Genomic DNA, 7462 nt, shown 5'->3' with positions numbered 1-7462 from the left:
TGTTTCCGATTCTGTGTCTCCCTCTCTCTCTGCCCCTCCCCCGTTCATGCTCTGTCTCTCTCTATCCCAAAAATAAATAAACGTTGGAAAAAAAATTTTTTTTAAAAAGAAAATATAAAAGAATTAGAAACTATTATTACTCACACATTTCAGTGAATCTAAAGATACTACCAACAAGAATTTGCATCCTTGTTTTACATACAAAAAAAAAAAAAAAAAACCCTGACAAACTGATGCCGTACTTTGTTATTTAGAATATTCAATTTAGATTGAGGCCATTCTTTTAGACTTAGACGTATTTTATCAGATCCTGCACATACATAGAAAAGTAGAAGCAAAAAGAAATTGGTAGGGTATTCCTAAAACTTCACATTCAGGGTCCTACCATGGATTGCTCTTCTACTTAAAGCCAGTCAGTCTTTCTCAACAATATTGCCCTCTGTCAAAAAAGCGTTGGTGATACAGCACTTCTTAAAATGCTCCATTATTATCTATAGGATATTCCTTCCAGTCAGACATCCACTTCGCAATTTATTCTGCCTTCAGTTGTACTGTCTGGCATGAAATAACACCACAGGGTACACGCTCATTTAAGTGGGGACAAAATGAAGAGTCCTGACCAAGTATGTGCACGTGTAGGCAATAGTAACTGCATCGGACGACTGCTTGAACAACAGTGTTTATATGGTGATCTACGTCTACTAAAAACCTATTTTGATTTCAGAAATGCTAAAATGTAGAGGGGAAAAGGGCATCTCATAATCTATAAAACATAGTAAGAGAGAAGATCAGCAAGGTTACATGATCAATACATTTAAGTCTGCAGTGTTCGCTATGCATTAGCAGTAACTAAATAAAAATATTAATTAGTAACAAAATCCTATTCACAATAAGAACTGTGTAGTATCTAGCAAAAAAAAAAAAAAACCCAAAAGTTGTGCAAGAGTTTTTTGAAAATCACCAGACCATGCTCAGATTCAAATCATCCCATTTCCACTACTTAGCATATATGTATCTATATATTTACTCTACAAATTTGATGGAACTACAAAAATCCAATAGTTTTTCACAGACAATGACAAACGGACCCAAAAATAAACAAAGGAAAGAGCTTTAAAATTTCTGAAGAAAAAGAACCTATTATAAAGAAAAAAAAAAGATTTAGTTATAAAGCTATCATTATTAAATCAGAGTGGTAGAGTCAAACAGACCAATGAAATCAGAAGAGACCAACAAAAAACGGATGTGTCTACATGAGACTACAATAAATCTCAGGAGTTTCATTACGAATCAGGGGGCAGAAAGGCTCAACGAATCCATACTAAAATGATAAAATTAGATTCCTACATCACACAATAGAGAAAAAAAATTCCAGAAGAATTAATGACCTAAATCTGAAAAGCACAGCATGGGTATGACTTTAGGGTAAGGGCACAATTTCTTACAGATACAAAAAACATAAGCCATAAACGAAAAAAAACCTGAGAAGACTACCTTCACCTTAGGAAGTCCTACACAAACAAGCTAAAAAAAAAAAGCCACAGACTAGGAAATGGTATTTTCAGGATGTATAATTACAAATCATTAGTATTCAAAGTATAAAAAGACTATCCATCAACCAATGAGAAAAAGGAAACAATCCAATAGAAAAATGGACCAAAGATACGCACAAGCAAGTCACAGAATATTCAAATGCCCAATAAATATGGGGGGCAAAAAGCTCAGCCTCAATAGTAATCTAAGAAATGCAAAATGAGGGGCGCCTGGGTGGCGCAGTCGGTTAAGCGTCCGACTTCAGCCAGGTCACGATCTCGCGGTCCGCGAGTTCGAGCCCCGCGTCGGGCTCTGGGCTGATGGCTCAGAGCCTGGAGCCTGTTTCTGATTCTGTGTCTCCCTCTCTCTCTGCCCCTCGCCCGTTCATGCTCTGTCTCTCTCTGTCCCAAAAATAAATAAACGTTGGAAAAAAAAAAAAAGAAATGCAAAATGAAAACAGCAACGAGACACAATTTATACTCAACAGATTGGAAAAACTTGCAAAGGCTAATCTTTTGGCAGTAGTCTGGAGAAATACAGGCTCACACGCAGCTGGTGGGAGTGTCATATGGAACACAATTTGATGATTAGGCAATTCCCAGTAAAGTTGACAAACGCACACTTTTGAATGTAGCAATTCTACATCTATAATCTCCAGAGAGAAGAACCCTGTATAAGGATGTTCACAGCAGCAATGTTTGAAACTGTACAAAACTATAAACATAAAGGCCCCTCCGTAAGAATAGATAAATAAAGCACAGTGTATTTATACATTGAAATATATGAACCAGACTGGTAGCTTTCAAACTTCTTGGTCTCAGGACCCTTTTTACACTCTTAAAAAATGAGGACCCCAAAGAGGTTTTCTTTATGTGGGTTCTATCTATAGATATTTACATTAGAGATTAAATCTTAAACATTTAAAAAATATTTATGAATTCATAAAAACTAACAAGCCAACGGTATATAAACATAACATTTAAAAATAGCTGTTTTTCAAAACAAAAAAATTAGTGAAGAGTAGCATTATTTTACATTTCTGCAAACCTCTTTAAAATAGGCTTAATAGAGAACAGCTGGATTCCCATAACTGCTTCTGTGTTCAACCTATTATGACATCATGTGTCGTGCAGCCTCTGTACAGCACTTGTGCAGTGCACACAAGAACGCAGCCTGAACAATCGCAAGGATCCCTGGGAATTCCTACAGCACACTTTGAGAACTGCTGAACTAGATCCACGTACAAAATGGATAAACCTCAAAAACGGTGTTAAGTGAAAAAAAATCCATGAAATGACACACACAGTATGATACCATTTATGTACAGTTAAAACACAAAAAGCTATACCTGATACTGGGTTTGGTACATATATATCGGGACAATTGTTACTTCTGGCAAAGAAAAGACAGGAATGGGATGGACATTCTTTAAATGGATCTGTGAGATTTTCTTTCTTCGAACAAACAAAAAAGTTATGAAGCAAATATGTAATAAAATATTTAAGATCTGTTAAATTTGAGTGACACTTGCCTTTCAGTAGTTCTGAAATTTTTCACAATTTAAAATTTTTTAATATATTTTTTTAAATCCTAATGGCTGTATATCCACTCCCCAGCTAGATTTCCTTAAAGTGTTTACACTTTAATAAATGTTACAAGATACCTGGATTTTTATTAAAAAGTTGTTTGGAAAAATAATCTGACAGGAATAAGAATAGACTGGCCATATTAACCGAACAGTTAAGGAGCGGGGGTTACCCAGCTCATGTGGCGTGCCTTAATATGTATACTCCTTGTGGTCAAGGGACACATAGACTAGATGCTTTAATACTTGAAAACTAATCAACTACAAAGTTTTCTGCACCCAATAACCGAGATAATTGTTTTTAGAGGCAATGACCATGTGCCAGGTACTGCTGGAGGAGAAGAATAAAAGAGAACCTATCTCTACATTCAGAGTTTAGGGGAAAAAAATGACAAAAAAATAAACACACAGTTAAAATATAATAGCATTAAGTAAATTTAATGCTAAATTAAAGATGTCCACACTGCTATATGAGCTAGAGAAGAATGAGCCGGGAGAAACGACAGTGCAATTAACAAAAAGCAAGCTAGACAGCAAGACTTGTTTGAAGGACTCTGGGCTAAGAAAAAAAAAGAAACAGAAGATTTTCTATAAACAGTCTAAACATCTACAATATACCAGATAAATCTGGTTTCAGCCACGTTGAGACAATAACATACCTGGGTAGGAGATGGTCAGTAGGCAACTGGAAATGCTAGATGAGAAACACGGTAAAGAACACTGAAAACAGGGGCGAAGATTCAAGAAAAAGGACAGAGGATCGACCTTGAGGGAAATCCCAAAACAGAACACAGAGAGAGCACAGAGAATTTCTGAAACAAAGAACACTTTTATTTGATACACCCGATGACATGCTGTGTAAGTTTCTCAATTTCGGAAATAGTGGATTTAGAAATAAGTGCGATGAATAGAAATAAAAGCAATGGCGAAAGGAACAAGAAGACAAGCGAGGTTTTTTAACATGAGCAAACCTAGGAATGTTTCTAAGGAGAGGGAAAGGCACCAGCAGAGTTAGAGGGCAATGATGCAAGCGAGCAGCAGAATCACGGACAGAGCCCCGAGGACAGGCCTGAAGGAGGCCAATTCTTCCTGCAGCGAAAGAACGCGAGGAAAGCCTAGGTAGAGACAAGAGGAAGAGCATGCAGTGGAAAGGAAGGAAACTCAGATGCTTAGATCAGATTGTTGTCTATCTTTCTGGTTTAAGTCAGAGATTAGATAATCTCTGCAGAGGCTGAGGGGTTTCAGGACGAGTTGAAGAGTTTAAGAATAAAAAAGAAAGTCTTGAATCGCCAGTGTGCACAAACACAAATAACACAAGTCGTCAGTGACAATTACGATCCCAGATGGGGTTAAAGAGGAAGCATTTACAAAGAGCAATGTTGACAAAATTTTTTTTGTAATGCTCTGCGGGCACGTTTTTAAAAAAGGAACCTTGCACCTATCTGAAATATACACATAAATTAAAGACTAACACCTCATTTACCCAAAATGGTTGGGTAATAAGGTATTACACCAGTTTTCCAGATCATCAAGGTCTACCCTTTTAGGCAAAAACATTTAACAGTTTCCAATAGAAATCCTTCTGAACTACGTTATTATCTGTCTTCTTAACCATGCAACTTGAATCTCCTTAATCTTAACCATCCACTCATGCTGTCCTGGAACACCTACTGCTGCTGTACTGTGTGCGCGGCTACACAATTTTCTCTTTTTTAGAGCTCTTCCACGTCTTTCCCAGCTGTCCAGACATAAAGCAACTGATTCTTCTTCTAAGTTTATGTTTATCCTTACCACCTCAACAACTGCAGCCCACTTGCTTAGCAACTTGCTTCTTGTCGGCCTCCTACAACGCACTGTTTCTCCAACTTTTCTAAACCATGGCCCCTTATGATAAACACGAGAATCTTCAGTTCCCTCCCGTCCTCTCACAGAGCATCACTGCTATGACCTCTTGCAGTCCAGGAAAAACGAAAAACTGAAATAACTTTCTAGTGAATACTTAGGCTACCTACAGATTTATATCATAAAATTCTAGGAAACACATTCCGCACGTGTGCATCTAGGTCAGATATTAATCAAAACATGAGAAGGCTTGGCTTAGCAAACAGTCCAAGTCCCATATCCAACAAAAGGGTAGTTACTCTCACCAAGGGGAAGAACAGGGGTTGCAAAAGGCCATCTGAAGGCTGCTGCCTTTTTAGTAATCTTTCCTCTAACCTAACTTTTCAAACCGACTTCTTAAAAAAATTACCATGAGAATACTTACAGGTTCATTGCTTACCTTCGTCAAGAAACCCAGAGCACTAGTGCTGCAATTCTCAACCCCGGTATGTGAAAAGTTAGAAACCTCTCACTCTTGTTTAGTACAGAAATTGTAACTCAGAGCAAGAAGTTATTTGGAGCGAGAAGTGAGGACAGAAAAGAGGAGCAGCTGTTTAGTACAAACGGATCAGTTAAAAAGTAGCAAAACTGGCTGGCTTAACTTCTGAAGTCCTGATAATCATTCCGGCAGTGAGAACAATGATCCACTTGCTACTCTCATTATTTCCCAACCTGGAAAACTTTTCCTAGTCCAGTGGAGCCGCTAAGTGAACACAAAGCCCAGCTCAGGTGTGTCACCACCCTACCTGAGGGCTTTCCTGCCTCCCCTGTCATATAAGCCCCTCCACCTGGCAAGCAAGTCCTTCCACCTTTTCTAGCCGGGATTCCCACTAGCCCCCCCCCCACGGTGGCCATCTGCTCCTGCCAAAACATCCCCCCTCCCCAAATTCTTGCTCTTTTGCGAAGAAACTTCACCCTTGAAATGCCCTTTCCCCACCCCCACCTGTGCCTAACAAAGTCCTACCCAACCTTAAGTAACCTTAAAACGTCACCTACTTAAGGAACCCTTTCCTCATGCTCCAAACGGAAACCCTGCCTTCCTCTGGAACCCCAGTAATCGGTTGTACCTTTTACGCCAGCACTTCAGTGCATTTCACCTCGTCCCATCCGCCTCTGAACAACCACCGTCTGCATTACAAGAACCTTTCTAATCTTTCTTATCACTCAGCAGCACAGGACATCACTAACACTGGGTTCTGAGTTTACGGGGGAGTTGTGCAGTATGCAATCAAACGCCCTTTAAGGGACGAAATGCCACTTAAAATTTTTCAAATTAAATAAACACACAGGACAAGCACATGAACGATACTGCATCAAGAAAATTTTAAAAACCTGTGTCCTTCTCGCTCCTCAAAAAAAGTTCACACCAACAGATCACTAATTGCTTAGACGCCCCCTGTGAAGAAAGTTGTTTTCAAAAAAGCAAGTTGCAAAGACTCCTTAAGAAACTTATTCCTCCGTTTTCGTGCTGTGCAATTTACACTTTTCCCCCTACTGGATAAAACAGTTGTGAGAACTCATTTCCTATCAAATTTTATCTTTATTTCTTTATTCAGATACTCGAGAAAACATTTGAGCGTTGGAAAACAACCGCATCGAGGGCACCATGATAGCCACGTATGACATGGAGTGAAAATAAAATGTCGTGGAGTTCCATTTGCCGTAGTGAGCCCAGATGCCTGGGCTGCCACCCGTCCCGACGGCCCCCCGGGTGGCTACAGGAGGAGAAAGGCGCGTGGCCAGGAACGCTGAGGGACGAGATGGCCGCCTGCGGCAGCTCAGTTAAAATGCAGCGGAAGCAGCAACCAGTCACGGGGCTGCGGCAGCCAGGGCAGCAAGGTGGCGCTGCCGCCGAGCGCCTAGAGCCTGCGCGCCCATCATGGCGGCAAGGGCAATGGCCGCTGTGGGGAGCGAGCACGCCCCCTCCGCGCGCACACGCTGCCGTGCCGGGCCTCGGGGGCCCGTCACCGGAGCCGCCGCCGCCGCCGCCGCCCGCTCTCCGACCCCCCCTCACGGGCTGTAGCGGAATTTTCTCTTCAGACACCGCCTTCAAGATGGCGGCTCCCCCTCCCGACAACCCCCTCAATCGTCCCCTGCAGCAGGCGCCGAGCCGCCGCCATCTTGTCCCCCGTCCCTCCCCCCCTCGCCGATATTTACATAGCGAAAATCGGCCCGGCCGGCCTGCGGCCTTCACCTCACGCCTGCAGCCTTCGCCTCCTTGCCAGGCCTCGCCCCCGCGCGGTGCCCCCCGCAGGCCGCGGCGCCGACCCGACGCCCCTCCGCCGCCTCCCGGGCCACCGGGCGACCCTCCCCCAACCTCCGCCCGTTCACAGAGCGCGCCTCCGCCGCCGCTCGGGGCAGCCGGGCTCCTCCCCGGGCCTAACTGCGGCCTCCTCGGGGCCTGCTCGGCGCCACGCGCCGCACCGCCCGGCCTAGCGCGGAAGGGCGCCTCGCGGGCCGCCG

The 7462-nt window shown here is 42.6% G+C and overlaps 1 protein-coding gene across 1 annotated transcript in view; it reads right to left on the bottom strand.

Moving 5' to 3' along the window:
- Nucleotides 1-5419, bottom strand: part of ZFX (zinc finger protein X-linked) — a 51759-nt gene extending 46340 nt beyond the window's left edge. The window contains exon 1 of the mRNA XM_040468955.1: nucleotides 5400-5419. The gene's annotated coding sequence lies outside the window, so the exon portion shown is untranslated. The remainder of the gene's footprint in view (nucleotides 1-5399) is intronic.
- Nucleotides 5420-7462: the final 2043 nt, after the last annotated feature.

The sequence above is a fragment of the Herpailurus yagouaroundi genome, unplaced genomic scaffold (assembly GCF_014898765.1).
Source record: "Herpailurus yagouaroundi ecotype Mexico unplaced genomic scaffold, PumYag 67793, whole genome shotgun sequence".
NCBI lineage: Eukaryota > Metazoa > Chordata > Mammalia > Carnivora > Felidae > Herpailurus > Herpailurus yagouaroundi.
This window is presented reverse-complemented; position numbering and strand designations above follow the sequence as displayed.